Below are 17,288 nucleotides of genomic sequence, written 5' to 3'. Positions count from 1 at the left end.
TAAGTAACAGATGTGTCAGAGGACAAGACCCTTTTCTGGATAAGAAGTAATTTAGGATAATTGAGGTTCAGACGGTTACAGTGACACTGCATGTTACATAATACTGAGTAAAGATTGTGTATGCTGTACAGCAGTTATATGGAAAAGGGACACTGTAGGACAACAAGTAGAGAAAAATGTAATCATATTCAGCACAACTCTATCTTAAGGAAACTGCAGGTCTAGGAAGGTCAACTGAGTGACACCGTTGACAGCCTTAGGTCCCGTTTGCTGCCTCTGTCAGGGAAACACCACTTTGCTGCTCACAGAGTGCGCAAGTCCTACCCTCGATCATTTTTCTGACACTGTGGCCTCAATCATTTGCCCTGTCAACTGTTTAAGCCACCTCAGCTGGGAGCCTCAGTGAGAAGAGCCAGCAGTTCACCTCTGTTATCAGCATTGAGATCAAGGTCAAGCCAGGGAGAAAGCAAATTATTGCAGAACTTTTACTTTCAATGCCTTATTCCTACCATTGGTCTGCACTGTCAACACCTTGAGGTTCTGACTAAGAAATAATAGAAGTACAGACCACCTAAAAAATAGGTAAGTTATCCTTTGCCAAAGTGCCTGTTTTGTTTGTCACAATTCCACATTGTTCCAGACTGCAAGCACATTTTGCTCTCTGCCCGTATTTTATCTGAGTGCTCCTGCCATTTAAAACAAAGTGCTTCAAATGCAATGCAAGCTGCTCACCAGTGCGGGCTGCACGCACATCCCCTGTCCTGCTCACTGCAGCTGGGCTCCATGTAGCAATGGGCTGCAGGATCTGGCCCTGCAGCCTTGAACTGCCATCTCATGCTACAGTTGAAGAAGCTGCCTTGCAGCCCCCCATGGTAACCGCCACGTGGTCATCACCAAATTTCAGTTGTGTCAGAAAAACTATAAAGAAAGACTAGAGCAAGTAGCTTTAATCACCAGTTTTCAGGAAAATTCTTCTGTTACAGTTTCAGACAAAGTTAAATCCCTTTGGTAACTGTACATTCATTACCCATTGGAATAACCACACATACCACTGCCCATTTACACAGTAAAAATAAAAATATTTAAGAGTACAGAGGTCTTAGGTGAGAAAGCAAAACAGTACTTTATTAAAACGAGGGGGAGGCTTTGGTTTATTTTTAGCATCAGTGTTTCTAGTTATTAATTTCTTTTCCAATATCTGCAAAATATGCTGTGGCTGACAATTACAGCTTTGAAATACCAATATTTTCAACATTAGCTGTAAAGTAGACTCAGATTAATGCTCCAAGAATTGTTCTAGGTTTGCAAAGATAAGTTTTTCAAGAAACTTGCTTTGGTAATTTTTGGCCCCTTCTGCTTTTCCTTTTCTTGAGAGACAGATTTTAATTGGCATGAATGTTCATAGAAATCGAACATCAAAAGATGTTATGAGAAAAAACTTGTGGGCAATTAATTTTACATTCATAATGAAGTTTGTTCACAGCAGAAGTGTTTTAAGTGTTCATTCACCCTAGGCTCAGAAACAATATAATACATCCAACCAATCGTAGCTAAAATCACAGCCTTGACGGTGTCTATCCAAATGAAATGTTTGCATAATTAATTTTCCATTAATACATGAAATTAAAAACACATTCTAAGAAATAGGCATACAAAATGAAATGTTTCTGAGTAACAGGTTCAGTTTAGCAAAATGATGATCTACATGTAGGCGTTTTAGAGTACAGCAAAAAGGGTAAAATTACAGGATAGGTTATTGCAAGTTAAGACTTCCCCAGAGTCACACAACTCTGAAATAAACACAACTTTTCTGTAATATTTTCCTAATAGAATGCAATTACCAAAATATTCCTCTTCCCCTCCGCCCCAGAAAAGGGTAATCTTCCTTAAAAGCCAAATGGGGGGGGGGGGGGGAGAGAGATATTTTTCTCACTATCTTGGGTAAACATTATATAACCAAGTATCAGCAGTGAACAGTTCAAAATCCAAGCCTCAAAAAAGAGAGGAAATGAGTTACTGCTTAGGTGTTTTAGAGCAGTTCCTTTTTTCAGACAGATTTGTTTTCTATGAAATACAATAGCTAAAGCCCCATTTTCTCAAAAGCAGGTATCACTGAAATTTGTCACAGTTCTAAAAGAACATAGTAATGTACTGAAAGTTTTCAACTAAGTTTTAATTTGTAGTCTGGGGGGGTTTTATTTCTTCATAAAGTACACCTTTTCCTGTTTGTTTATTTAAAGTTCATTTCAAGTACTTCAGAATTTCTGGCACTGCTTCCAACTGTTAGAGGTGGTCAGAAATCATTTTTAGATTGACTGCAATTTAATACAAGGAGTAAACAACAATTTCAAAACTATACTGGAGCTGAGCAAGTATTTTCTGAACTTACACCCACACAGTAAGTTGGTTATAGCAATACGGCCTTATGAGTATTAATACTCAAATATGAATTCAAGCTGTCACCTCCTATAAACTTTCTCAAAAACAAGGAAAATCATGATGCAACCTGCCAGATTTAAAAAACAAAACAAAACAAAAAAACCCTTTCCATTAGGTGCTTGATATTAAGCCTTAAAAATCAAGATTTGGTAACTGCTATTGCTGCTGCCTTCCATAATACTACTGCATTGTCGTGCTGAGTTTGTGTAAATATAAATGCATTTTGGTATACATAAAAGCATGTGCAGATGCATCTTTAATTGCTTCAGCACAGAAGGGAATTTTTTAATGCAGTTATAATCAACTTAGACATGAATTAACTGATACTGAAAAAGTACTGAGTAACAAAGCTCATTTTGCTCACATGTCACAGCCATGGTTATCCACCTAAGATCATCCAGAGTTTTTTTTCCTTTGCTGAAAGAACAAATATTTGAATTCATAAGAAGTGGGCCCCCAAAGCCTTGCTTAGTTATTGAAGTACAGATTTTAGCCCTTGCCCACTTTGATTAAGCATTCTTTTATGCTGGTAGCATTTCACTCCTTTTCAGTCATTCCTTAAGCAGTAAGTTCCTATTTAGAGGGTGACAACCTTGGAGTACAGGTCTACAGCACGTAAAAAATTCCACATTGAATCCTGAAAATCTAGATCCTGATCAGAAATATCCAAGTCTTTTTGGATGAGAAAAACTCTTGGGAAAAACCCTGTCGTTAGGAATAAGTCAGTTCTCCTACACACTTCAATGCTTTCCAAAAGTAAAGAGGGACAATATTAATACTCCACTTCAGAGGAAACCTGTGATACTTTGTGTCCCTTTGTGTCCATAAAGGCTTTCTAGTCTTCACGTACAAAAACTTCCATGGAAGTTTCAGTTAAGGAATCCTTTGGGTTTGGGCATGACTTTTGCAGTTCAGAGAGGTGAAAGCTTCCTCGACAAAAAACAGTATGTTTTGTGTCACTAGGTATCAGATTTGTCTAGTATTAATGAAGTTGCAGAATCCCATAGGATGTAGCCATAACTAAGGGACGTGCTTTATCTGTTAGCTCTTTCCAGCGTACAGACCTTGCTGCCCTAGCATTCCTCTGCATTTCTACTAAGTCTTGCCACGCACCTTGTCAAATTTTGTTAGGTCTCTCAGGTTTCAACCAATAAGCACAACAGCAGGCAAAGGATGAGGGAGGGCAGGTAGGGAGAGGGAAATCATCTTGAAATTTTGAACAGTGTTTGAGTCACATTTGTCAGCTCCATTCCCTTTGCCCTCTGTGTGCTTGAGAGGGACCATGTTGGCAGCTTTAGCTGCAGTTTGAGCTAAGGTGTTACCCTTTGACTCTGGAAGTCAGGCATTCTCCATGCACATTCTTTGTCCATTCAAAGCCTGAATCAATACATCCATGGCTAAGAACAAAGTTAAGTTGCACAAATGTGTGCTGCGTATAGTAGCTTTCTCTCTAAGGTTTTGGCATCGGACACAACATACTAATCATTTTGCAGTTACTGTATATCATCTGAAAAGTGCCTGCATTTTCAGGTTCAGTACATGCTAAATGCCTTTAGCTGACGATTTAGAAGTTATTAGGTTGTCTGCAGAATTGACGAGGAGCAATGATTTGATATTGCTCTACCTTAAAAATTAGTCTTTGATGAAACCCAACTGTACAAGTGTAAATGAAAAGTCTAAAATGCTATTTATACTTAAGTTTGCTGTGGTCTACCAAGTATGTCATGGTTTTATGAGTGAATATTATGATAACTATTCCTGATGTCTTGTTCTGTTTTTAAAACCAATTTGTATTAAGTAATTTTGCTCACTAGTTTAATTTCAAACTTTATTCTACTTGCATTGAAATGAAATTTCTGCATCTGTAACAAACTTTGTCTCCCAGGTTTTAAATATTGACAAACTGTCTTAAAACTTACTGTTTTCTGACAAATCAAGATTTTTGAGCCTACAGGTTCTGGCTTCCACTTTTTCTCCTGCCTGCAGCATTTTAAAATGCAGTAACAAGTCAGAGCACTCAGCATGATGTCTTTGTCAGAATTTATGACCACAAAGCTGTCCAACACTGGAGATTACTTCAATCTAACACAATAATTGAAACATGATCCCTATTATATAAATGCTACACATGCAATATTTCTTACATACACAGTATTATTGGCATTTAAAGAGGAAGTTCACATATCTACACAGATTTTATGCAGCCTATACTACTTTTTCATGCAATATATCTTGCACTGCTGGGTTTGACCAGGACTAGTTGGTCATTCACATTATGGTCCTGTTTCCTGTATGCTCCATTATTCGCTCTGTTTCTGAGCCAAGATCAGGCAGAACCTGGCCAATAAAAGGGAAACACCTACACACTGCTTCTCTAACGTGTAATTAGCAGTTCACTAAGACATTCCAAAGGGTATTTTAAGAGCAGTGATCAGATCAGATTTTCCCAGACCTAATGCTTTCAGGCAGACTCTATTGACATGTTTGGCTCCATGACCTTTCATGACTTGAGTATTTGGGAGCAAATTTCACTGCCCTCAGGAAAATAGCATTCTGGAAGTTGCCAAGTGTAGCTGAAAACTTCTGTCAGTGTGACTGTGCTAGCAACCACAAAGTGAAATATAATACCAGCTGGGTTTGAATGCTTTAGAGAATATTCCAATCTAGCATTTCATTCCTTTGCCCAAACAGGATACCCACAGTATGTCTAACAGCTTGGACTCAATTTTCTTGGCTTGAAATAATTTTGCATCCTGGCAGGATATTTCATTCACTCTGCAAATCTCTGTCTCTGTCTTTTACTTCATGTTTCCAAAACACCTAATTTTTCACAGGACTCTTTACTCATTATTTAGAGGATCCTACGTTTCCAGCAGGGAGAGCAAAATAATTTGAAAAAGTATTGCATTAAGATGTTCATGTGATTTTAAAAACCCACATGAAGTTGCTTTTTGAAGAATTTTAGGCTTCAGCTTCTACTAAGCTTTTTATTCATTGTGAAATCCACTTCCAGCATGAAGCTTAAATATTGTTTTGGTTTTACAGGTGGGGTTTTTTGTTGTTGTTGTTTTGGGTTTTTTTTAAGAGAAGAACAGAAGTAACAGATATTGCAGAGTTGATACAGGGCATAGCTAAGCCTTAAAACATTATACCAAATACTAGACCTTTAATTTCTCAAGTTCCATTCCAATCTGAACTGAATAAAAATGCATTTGGATTGTATGCTGCAGAATATCCCTATAAATAAGCAAAACTCATTTTCTTCTTCTTGCATTCAATGGTGAAAATACTTCCATTAAGGAAACCTTTTGAACTGCACTGGTTCATACTCCAATTTTGAGAAGAGAAAGCATACTGAAGAGTAAGGGGGGAAAAAAAATGAAATTTGTTCCCACAATCTGTAGTTCAACAGGAGTTAAAAATGTAAAACTTGGCATAACTTGAGCCAAATAATATAAAAAGCATGAATAAATGCAGTAAAAATATAGCAAGAGTATAAATAAATAAATCATACACACACTAATGACAGCATAATTTCAGTCTAATGTACTTCTCTAACCAAACTGTACAAGAATTCCCCAGTTATTTTGAGCCAGATACATTCCGTAAGATTGTGCCTACTTCTTGAGTAGCAGACTGAGCAATCGTTTTCCATTAACATTTTTACCAGTACAAATTATTCACTTAACTTTGCTGAAGGATAACACAAGAAGCTCAAAATCATGACTGACATAAATGTATTCCAGTCATTCATGGATTAGGCTTCATTCTGGTGATTTCAGTGAGATAGAGATTGGTTCCAAAAAGACTTATTACCCATACCGTATCCTTATGCATAAAGATACAATAATCACAGAATATGAAAAAAAAAAAAGGTGGAAAGGGTGTTAGACCATTTAATCCATGCATTGTAGCTTATGATTCAGAAAGACATTTGCATAACCTGCTCTAAAAGACTTTCTATAATGATACTTCCTCAGTTTCCCAAAGTAATATTCTAATGCTTCAGCACTCTTACTGTTAGAAAGGTTTTTAAATGTCTAATATAAATTAACCTTCGATACATTTTTATAGATTTTCCTTTTTCCAAATAATCAGAATAAATCATCTTCATTTCTCTTTGCAGTGGCTGTGCATATATTTGAAGAATTTTCATGAGTCCACTTCATTTCCACTATTCTAACCCCAAAAATGCCAGTTCCTCTCCTCTTAGTAAATACTGGGTTTGCTACCTCTGATTATTCTTAATTCTCTCTTAGGCTTTCTCCAGCTGATCCCACTTTTTTTCAAGTACGATGCCCAAAACTGTTTAAAGTGCTCTTTACCAAAGGTTTATGTTTTATGTTTTAACATTATGCTCCTATTCACGAGAGCCGCTATGACCTTGTTTATGGGTTTTTTTGTGAACCACTATGAATATTGGATCATTCTTATGCACTTCACAGTTTCCAGAGTTGATTTTTCCTAATTACGCATGTTCTTATCCTCACAACTAATATGATCAACATCCTCGCCACAGTGAATCCTTTTTACGTTGTTTGGAAAAAAAACCCAAAAAACTTCTCAAGTTCCTTGAGATCTCCCTGAAATCTAATGCTGTCCTTAAATACAGGGATAATTCCTCCCAGTTTGGTATCATCTAGACATTTAACATCCAAGTTTATTTCATTATGTGGACTATTTATGAAAACACTGAGCAGAAGCAAGGCTAGGACATGTCCTAGGGAACTCACCTAGAATATCCCTCAATATGGACAGAGACTAGCTAATAATTTCCCTCCATCACAGAAAGAAGGTAGAAGGGTTTAAGCTGATATTTTTCTTGATAAATTCACATTGCTTATATTCACTAGCTTGTTTCCTCATATGCTTACACATAGTTTTATGTAACAAGCATTCAGATAGTCAGAAGATGACAGCTAAGTTCACCATTCACACAGTATGATGAATCTTCCTCCAATTTCTCCTGCAGGCTGGCCCTAAAGACCCCAGTACAGAGCATCCTGCATTGAGACACCAAAATTTAGACTTCAGGTTTTAAATAGAAGGTTGCAAATCAGGGCGCAGGTTCAGACTCCAGGTGTACATGCAGTGTACCTATACCCACTTTAAGTTCAATGCTACTGATACGTGCAAGTTTACAAACAGCTTTTTACTATATTATAGCCTTACATACTTAAATTCAACGTGGTAAATCATGAAAGAGAACACTTTTTGCTCAACTATTTTAGAGTTGATCCTTTTGTTTTATTTATGTAAGAGGTAAGATCTGTCAAGTATTTTAGGTACAATTTTTCCTCCAGATTTTTTTTTTAATATCCCTATTATGTAAGCAGATTAATAAGTTTGTTTTCAATCCTCTGAATTATAAATACCTGTAAAACAAAACAAACAGAAAAATCTAATGACCTTTAAGCAGTTAATTTTTTCCAGCTACACACTTAAAGTATTGTGCAAACACCTTGTCTTACTTATAACAGCAGGAATACACTCTGTACTGCAAAGTCAGAACAAGTTATTATGACTTGCTGAGGAAATGGAGGGATATTACAAAACAATCAACTTCCTTTATTGATTTTACACTTTGCTCGCACTCATTCTATATATGTAGTTCAGCTAGCACTGGCAAAGGGAACATACTTCTGTGACATCCTTTTTCACTGCCAAATGCTTATTTACTGAAAGGTCATTTCTAAATTAAAAATTTGAAAGCAAATATTTAAAAAAAAACTTGATGCAGTTGGACTCCATCATAAAAATGCATTTAACATATATTTGAAATAATGCTTTCTTAAGTTCTTTTTCTATTGCTGTTTCAATAAAGCAGTTATTAACACTTTCAGACAAGTAAGCATTCATTTGGACTAAGTTACAATGGAATTTTATGACTCTAGGTGACATATTTTGAAAACTGGAATAATCCAGAATCATTCAAGCTAATTCTCTGAAAGCTAAGAGAAGTGATAATGATTTATCACCCATTTTAACAGTGGTGTTATACAACCTTCAACCAGTTTGTGACTATGGCATGCGTGCAACTCAATAGCTTAAGCATTACAAATGCTTAATGAAATCAGTTCTCTAAAAAGTTCACATTTATGTTTTATACACAAGCAATACTTTTTTTTTTAATCCTCTCTCTCCTCACATTTCTCTTGCATATAAAGGAATTGTTTATAACTTCTTAAAGAAATTAAAATAAATCATGCATGTCACAATTCAGAATAACAGCAGTTTTGCTGGTAAATTGCTGCTTTTTGAGCATGGACGGTGTTTGAAAGCAGAGAAAACCTTAGAATCAACAAAATTACCCCAGTTCTACTGGTCCAACTTCATGGTAGTCAGCTGACTGCCACCACAGAAGATAATTTGTTCCCAATCATTTTATTGCTATAGAGGCACACTCAGTAATGTCATCTTTGGTAGAAAGGGTACCACGAAGTCTGTCTGAAAGCATCAAATAGCATTTACACTTAGTGTGAAAAATCTAAACCTACTCTTTTTTCACACTAAAAGTCCAGCTCCTTGAAGGAAATTTATTTTTAGCCTTATCTCAAAAAAGGGCAACTGAGCAATTTCCTACTGCCGCATAAACTTTACATAAAAATGATTCTATCTGTGAGTGCTAATCAAATGTCATTTGTATATGATCAGAGGACATTATGAAGGCTTGCCTCTATGGAAACTGAGATCAGTTTTGTTATCTTCAAGCCATGGTTATGAATAATATATTGTCCCATGTGCATATAGCAGTGATTGATGCACTGATTAATGTGTTTCTCTTCTTATGCCATAAAGAGCCAGGAACTAAAAATATGCTCTGAAGGCCTCTTTGTCCATACAGTTCAGTAAACTTATTTCAGCTTTCATTCATAGAGATCTCTGCAGTCACTATACAGATAAACAGTATCCACAGGGTTTTCATATTGAAAAACAAGTGTCTTTAAAAGTTCCTGAATATCCCGCACTTATTTCATACACCGTGAGCATCAAGGCATAAATGTACCCTCACAAGAAAGATCTGGATAGACAATGTACATTAATTCCCATGAATACTCATATGAGGACTGTGGCTTGAAACAGGGCACAGAAAGTGTTTCAGAGCAATTCTTTGTTATATGAATAATATGGAAACAGGAAATTGTAGTAAAGTCAATCCTGATGAAGTATGGATTTTTGAAAGTGCCTCTCAAATTCATTGCTGTATTTTGAAAATCCATCCTGACAGTACCTTTCCTCCCCCCGCCTTTCTCTGAATTCTGATTTATCTCAGCAAAGGGTATAAACAAGGAGTTTAAGGTACCTATCTCTTCCTGTCCTACCATGGAGGCAGGAAAAGCTAGCACAGGAACAAAGAGTTTAAGTAACAGGCAATACTTACACCTTGGACAGTGATTAAGTGGGCAAGTACCAAGGACTATATCATTATGCAATTGCACCTTGTTGGATCTCACTGTCCAGCCATCCCTTTTTCTAAACCCTATAGCATGAGCTTTCTGTGAAATATCTTTCTCCTGGTTGTTTATAATGTCTTGTATGTATTTACACTCTACTGCTTCTGTCACCGATTTTCTGTATCTGCTACAGAATGCCAGATGACATTAATAAGCTATACAGTCAGATACTACTTATTTAAGATATCCCATAATAAAAGGAATAGTACTTTAGGTCTCTCTTGCTCCCCACCCCCAAATTTCACATTGAGAACTACAGCTCAACCTACTAACCTTGAGCTTAATGCTTGGAATATCATAAATATTTTAAAAAATAAAAATACTCTGCTCCTATTACCTTCTGCTTCTATTATTAATTGGGACCTATAACCCTCATTCCAAGAAAGAAAGTTAAAAAAAAATTCTGACCTTAAAGAGCTGCTAAATAAATCAATTAATATATTTTCATCTTAAACCTGTCACAAGATATGGATTTCCCCTTATAAAATTAGTACTTTGAGAAAAAAACTCTGATCACATTTATATTGGTTTTATACTGATATTAGTGCATTATGCTCAGAAGAGCTATTCCAGATTTATAATACCATGAGATCAGAATCTATGCCTCTGCAGTCTTCTGCAGATACGAAGGAAAACTAAAAAAGAACCTGCCTGGACTAAGTCTAGGGTTAATTCTTTGTATTTGCAAAGGAACATCAACCTGTATCCAAAGTGCCTCAACTATCTGGACTACAACAGTGCCTTCCTTAGCAAAGGTTTCCATAGATGGTGAAGTCTTGTACACAAAAGTCATAATCATAATCCCAGAGGGAGAGGGTTGGCTTTTCTTGCTAGCATTTAATGTTTGACAAAGTAAGAAGGGTTAACTGAGGTCAACTAAAGGAAGCATATAGTGGACTTGAGGGTTGAACAGGTAACTGTTTGGGATAGACTTCATGCAGACTCTGCGAGATAAACATCAGTAGCGATCAATATAGCAAAAGCAAAACCGCAAGAGTTAAGAAATCATACAGCAGCAGCTTAAAAAAAAAAAAAAATCAATCCTTTTTTTTTTTTTCCCCCAGCAAACTACTAGCACAATTATATTTGGGTCAATGTCGCTCAGACTTTTCAAATCACTATGCTTTCGTGGACCTCATATCATACCTATTGCTCCTACAGTCTCATCTCATCCCCTTTTCTCTCTAAAAATGAGGAAAGTTAACAAACCAGAACCAAGTGTAACTCAGTTTTCTTCTCCTGTACTGCAGGTTTCCACTAACCTTCACACAGGACTCTGACCGTGAAAGTAAGTGTTCTGATGTGTAGGTCTGTCTTTGTGTAGCCAGGATTGCAGGGCAAATATATTTTACTTTATTATTTGTTTTTCCTTTGATTCTATCATTGTGGTTGCTATTGGAGTACAATGGCCATTTTCATACTGTCAAATTAGGTAGTTATAATACAAACTGAAAGTGTTTGCTGTGTGTCCTAGGAACAGAAAGTGGTTAGGTGAAATCGGTGTTCTGTTTTCAGAACTACTATGAATATAATGTGGAACCTATTAAAAAAAAAATAAAATCACCTTATGCTCTATAATTTCCCTATTGGTGCTTCCTTCACATGATGTAGTGAGGCTAAACAAAATAATTTATAGAGGTTGTTAGAATAACTGGTTTAAGAAGACTGTAGAAAAGTAAGAGTCAAACAAGTTGAAAAAAATTTCATTGCTGTAGTATTCTCCACACTCTCTAACTTTACAGCTCTAGAAAAAGGAGCAAACAGATGGTCTCTGGAAAACACTCCCCCATTTCCCCAACCCGTAATAAAAATAAAAAAAAATAATAAAAAAAAAAAATCAGCATTCAATCTAACACTGAGACCAAATTTCAGACTGGAATTTCCTCCTTATAAGTTAAATTACCCACAGATTCAGCTGATATTTGCATTAATACCAAAGGAATGGAAAGGAATTTACCCATGCTTTGTTTGAAGAATATACGGATGCAGAAAGGGCCCTTACTGCCCTGCGTGACACCCAAAATCACCAGTGAGAGACATTGCAGTTTTAAAACTTGCAAAGCTAGAGGTATTGTGACTCGTACCACAGCCCTACTGAGAAGGCTGCTGAGATTTCAGCTGTGGCAGAGCCATTTTACTACAGTTTTTATTCAATATTAGGGGTGTTATATAGTTTATAATGTACCATGTAGTAATATAGCTGTCTCAAGCAATACCTAAATGAGAGAAAGGTGTTTTTTCAGCTTACCATAGCTGTATTTTGCTAAGTAGTTATATAAACCAAGACAGTTACCTTCCTGAACCAACTACACAAAGACAACATAAAACAACTTCCTCCATTGCACTGATAACCACACCTGGCACCCACTACTTAATCATTATCTTAAAGAAGCTTGCAGGTGTCATCTGTTCAAACATTAGGAAGATTTAAGACAGAAAAAAAACATTTCTTCCCTGTGTTCTAACTTCTACCCAGATTAAATGAGAAGTATTTTTAACTCCCCTCAACTACAGTTTTCTCCTATAAAGAGGAGTTTTTCAAGAGGAGTTTTTCCTCCTATAAAGAAAAAGCTTAAAAGAAAGTTTGCAGACATCAATTTTTAGTGAAAAATACAGTCAAAATTGCTTCATATGCTGCTTATAAATAAAAATTCTCTCTTTACCACACTATTCATCTATCTTCTGTTTTCTTCCTAGCTGCCATCCAGGGCTCCTGACACATGATTTGTGGAATCCCAATTATTCATCTGATAGTGCACACCTGCATGCTCTCAGCTATTACATTATATAAATTGTGCCTTTCTGTAAATTACACATCACAAAAATTCCCGTGTCATGCATTCAGACATCAGATATTCACGTCTCAATTCACTATTTCATTGATTTGAGTGCTTGTATGATACCCTGTTCTCTCTTCCTTAACTGGAATTTTCTTTTTTTTTCCCCTCAACCTTGTCCTGATTATGGTTTTATTTCTCTTTTCATCTTACTTGAAATTTCCAGAGCAAGAAAGACTACAGGTTGGATGATTAAGCAGTATAATGAAGAAAAAGGGAAAAGAAAAGAGCAGACAAGGTTTGGATTAGCTGAATTTTAAAGGCTTAAATTGATACGCATTTAGGTGTTGTGGTGATATGTAAGCAGAAACTTGCAACATTTTCTGAAGACATTTATTTTATCTTCACTGGTTTTTATGATCCAAAGTTGTAGCATTGAAAATCTCAAACACCTTTAAATATATTAGCACAGAAGCCATGCTCATGTCCTTTCTTCCACACTAGCCCTGGCCTGATGGCATTAGGGCAAAGTGCAACACACAACAGGCCCTGAAACGGATCTCCGTTTTACATTACTACGTGCCAGCCCATCCTCCCTAGTCCGTATACTAAGTCTATAAAAGCACGAACAACAGCACTTATGAGTTTCAGTAAAGTCAGTGCATCTGCAGAAGCACTGTGGACTGAAATGTGATAAACAGTGCAGTGCTGGTGATTGCAGCCGTACCCAGACAGACACCTGGTACTGACACCTAGCAGAGATGGTAGTACTGGAATCGTCATTAGATCCCAGTCCCTCCTTGCACAAGCCTCACTACCAGTTCCCAGGGTTAGTGCACAAGAGGATTTCTACATCTTCTTTCCCTCAAATTACTCTAAACTAGACTTTATACTGCTTTGAAAAGGTTGCTTCAGGGAAAAAAGACCCAAGTACATAATGACAGACAATACTGCATCCCTGTATGTTTTTATTTCTCTATATACCTCATCTGCATAGATCTCAGTTTCCAGAGATTTCTCAAAAAGGCTTATTGCCAGTCTGTCACAGTATCCCTGAAGGAGCAGCTCTGCCAGAAAGGTGTTAATGGCAGAAAGGGCTAAATCAGATTCATTAGCATAGCTTGTGCAGTACATGCTCTAAGTTAGATGGTTACAGCTAGCAATAAATATAAGAGAAAAAAGTTCAAGGCTAGTTTTGGGTTTGTTTTGGGGGGTTTTTTTTGGTTGGTTGGTTGGTTTTGGTTTTTTTTTTTGACTTAAGAACAGGAGTTTACTCCAGTATTCTTGTCCACAACATAATCTCCTCCCATTCAGTGTAACAAACTGCTGTCCAGTGGGGTCACATGCTTAAAATATCACACTTGTATAGATTGCTAGGCACTGTGGGATGACAGGTAAGATAATGTTATGTCATTAGCACCTTTATTTCTGCACTCCAACGATAATTTCTTATAACACTAAAACAATGTATAATTATTACCATGAAGACCGTGTGATGAAATTCAAGTTGCAGAGGAATTGTCCATCTAACTCAACAAAAGTACTAATTGCACCAATTATTTCTCCCTAAATAACAGAAGTGTTGATAAATATATCATGGAAAAAGACTTTTTACAGTGCTTATTTCCCCCCAAAAAGAAAATGGTAGCTCTATTTCAGTTGCATGTTGCTACTACAGGTTTTCTTTTCCCTCACCATTTTGTTATCAGACCTTCTGTAATTATGAATGGTTAAAAGTCTTAGCTACATCTCTGACAAATGATTTATGGTACCTGAAGAGCTAGTGCAGGTGACTCTCCTACTCTGTATGAGGCTTAGTTATTAAAACATGATTTTGTTTTTTAAGTGCAGAGGAAGGGAACAAGAGTGATTTCTCATTTACTTGTTCACTTTGTGGGGAATATTTCCTTCCCAAGAAGGGCCATTATTTATAGCTATCTGAAGCATCCATATTTCCACCAGTAAAGGACAGATTTTAGAGTCATTGCTTAGCTGATAATATTAATAGCATTGGAGATTGAAGCTGAGAAAGCTGAAAATAGCTTATCCCTCTGATGAAACAGTGGTTTAAAGGAGTAAAATACTGTAGGAATTGGTGCTGAAAAGGAGCAAAGAAAGCTTTACACAGTTATGCAGAACAGTTATTAAGAGGGGACTATTTTCAGTGGTATTTTCCTCTTCGTATTTTTCAAACAGTTGGCACTGAATTTGTCACAGAGAAAATACTGAGTTTAACATCAATTACTTTGAAGGTTACTTTCTTTTCCTGGTACTCAGAATTCTTTCGTTACATTATTTTCATTATAAAGACAGCTCACTCAAACATAGACTGTGATAAACCACCACAGGCTGCATATTGTGGTTCAGAACATGAGCTCGTGCAAATCAGAACCATCCTTGTGAAGTTGTTCAATAACATCAGTTTTAAGAAACAAAATCCCTCTCATTAGATGTGTAAACCCACTTTGCCCTTTTGGTATTGTGTGATTAGAAATAACAATAATGTATAGGGTTAGCCAGCTAAGAAACAGCTTGCCTGCTTTTAATATAGACCATATATTCTGGTAAGAAAAAAATATATTAAAAAACTTTATATCAGCATTTGCTGCACTAAAAAAATGCAGAATAGAAATAGCCAGTCTGGCTTTTAGAATAAAATTTCATTCCATAGAACAAAACATGCCTACATCTCCAGTCACAAGTATTGACTTTCCTTTTCTACAGTCACATGAGTGACAGCACTTGGACTGCTAAGTACCATTCTCGTGGGATGGGGAAGAGGACACAGTGACACAACAGAAGTACTGTACTCCACGTGAATGAGTTTGCAGTCATTGGACTGAGTGGGGATTTCAGACTGGCACTGGCTACCTGTGAAATCTTCAACTCAAAAAATGAAACTACATCGAATTTACCCTGGGTCATATTTTAACAGCAAACTCAAATGTAGGCTAAATCCTTCAAAAAATATTAAGGTGGCATATTGATAGCTGGTTTGGGTGGGTTCTCAGATCGTGGGAGGTCTTTCATCACTGCAAAAGTGTCACAGACATACAGATACAGAAATTGATGCAGGGCACAGCACCCCATTTTCACAGTAAAGTAGAATTCCTTCTCAGAGCTGACTTTTTGTGACACTGAAGCAGGGTTTTGGGATTTTTGGGGGGGGGGTTGTTTGTTTTTTTGTGGTTTGGGGGGGGGGGGGGAGGTTAACAAGCAAAATATGCCTAAGCATTTTTTGCAATAATAGACTTTGTTATCTCTGGAAATAGAGTATTGAGAAACACATTTCTTGTTCTGCCCTAACTGACTCAACAAAAAGTTATGGTTATTTATCAAGTAATTTTGTAATGTTCAAATGAAAAAAAGCTTAGAAGATACACTGCTAATGAAAGAAAGAAATAATTCTCTCCCTGAAACTATTTTATTCTAAATCTATAACAATGCACAAACGAGGGAATGCATACACTTTTGCACCTGAATGTATTTTGACCAGCTATTCACCACTCCCTTTGAAAAATAAAAGCTTAGACCTCAGACTCAGCTCTGCTTTTCCTGAAATTATTTTTATTTCAAACATTTGAATTAAATAGGGAAAGCAGAGATCAGGGTTATTCTTAGTAAGTAGCATGGCTTGGAAAAATTATGTCACCAGTATCTGATACACCTATCTCACTAAAAAAAGTCAGTATTATATTAACGCAAATATTGTTGTAAGAGCCAACATTTATCAAGCACACAAGCTCTTTCTACAGGCTGCCAGTAGTCACTGTTAAAACATTGTAAGAGGACACTCCACAGTGTTGCTTGCTGTAAGATAAATGCTACCCATTTGAGACTCAGGTGGTCATCTGATATTCTCTGCCAACAGAAGCAGTGAATAGACTTTGGAGGGTATAAGCTAAAAACATGATTAAGGTTTAAGCAAGCAGGTATGAGATGCCTATTAAAAAGCACATCAAGGGAGAGGACCAAAGCACTTTGCCCCTCCTTTGGGGTCAGGAATCCCTTGTGGAGCTGTTCCATTAACCAGACTGTTGCTGATGACACCTCTTTTCCTTTGTGACTGAGTGACAACCTCTATTTCCCCCTGTCCCCAAGTGACGAAACAAACACCATACAATCAGGCAGCACCCCTGTTTGTATACAGCTGTAAGGGTAAGGCTTTTCCTATGGTATCAGTTATCATCAGGAGAAGCCCACCTACAGTCCTGACTGCTAGGCTAGGAGAAAATGGCCTTGTCATGAGACAGCTTTCTGCTCCACCCCGTCTATAACAGGGACATTAATTATATTGTCTCCTACAGCTATAAGATTGAGATAGGCATAGACAATCTGCTAATCTGACTTAAACTTGTCAGCTGAGAAGTAGAGAGTCTCATGTTAGTAGAGGGGAAATAAATATTGAAAATCTCATTTTATACATGCAGGCAAAGGCAACAGTTACACACTTCTTAAAGTGAAGTGCTTAGTCTCAATATCAGAGGAAATTAATGAGCTATGTAGCCATACCCTGACCTCACAAGCCAAAGAAAAATTTCTGACTTTGAGACTGCCTCTTCTGGCTACTCTATTACACAAACATGGAAACGGAAATAAAATGAAATCTAGACAAAGC

This window comes from Harpia harpyja, chromosome 20 (genome assembly GCF_026419915.1).
Source record: "Harpia harpyja isolate bHarHar1 chromosome 20, bHarHar1 primary haplotype, whole genome shotgun sequence".
Classification (NCBI taxonomy): Eukaryota; Metazoa; Chordata; class Aves; order Accipitriformes; family Accipitridae; genus Harpia; species Harpia harpyja.
The sequence above is the reverse complement of the archived record's forward strand: the minus strand, read 5'-3'. Positions refer to the sequence as shown.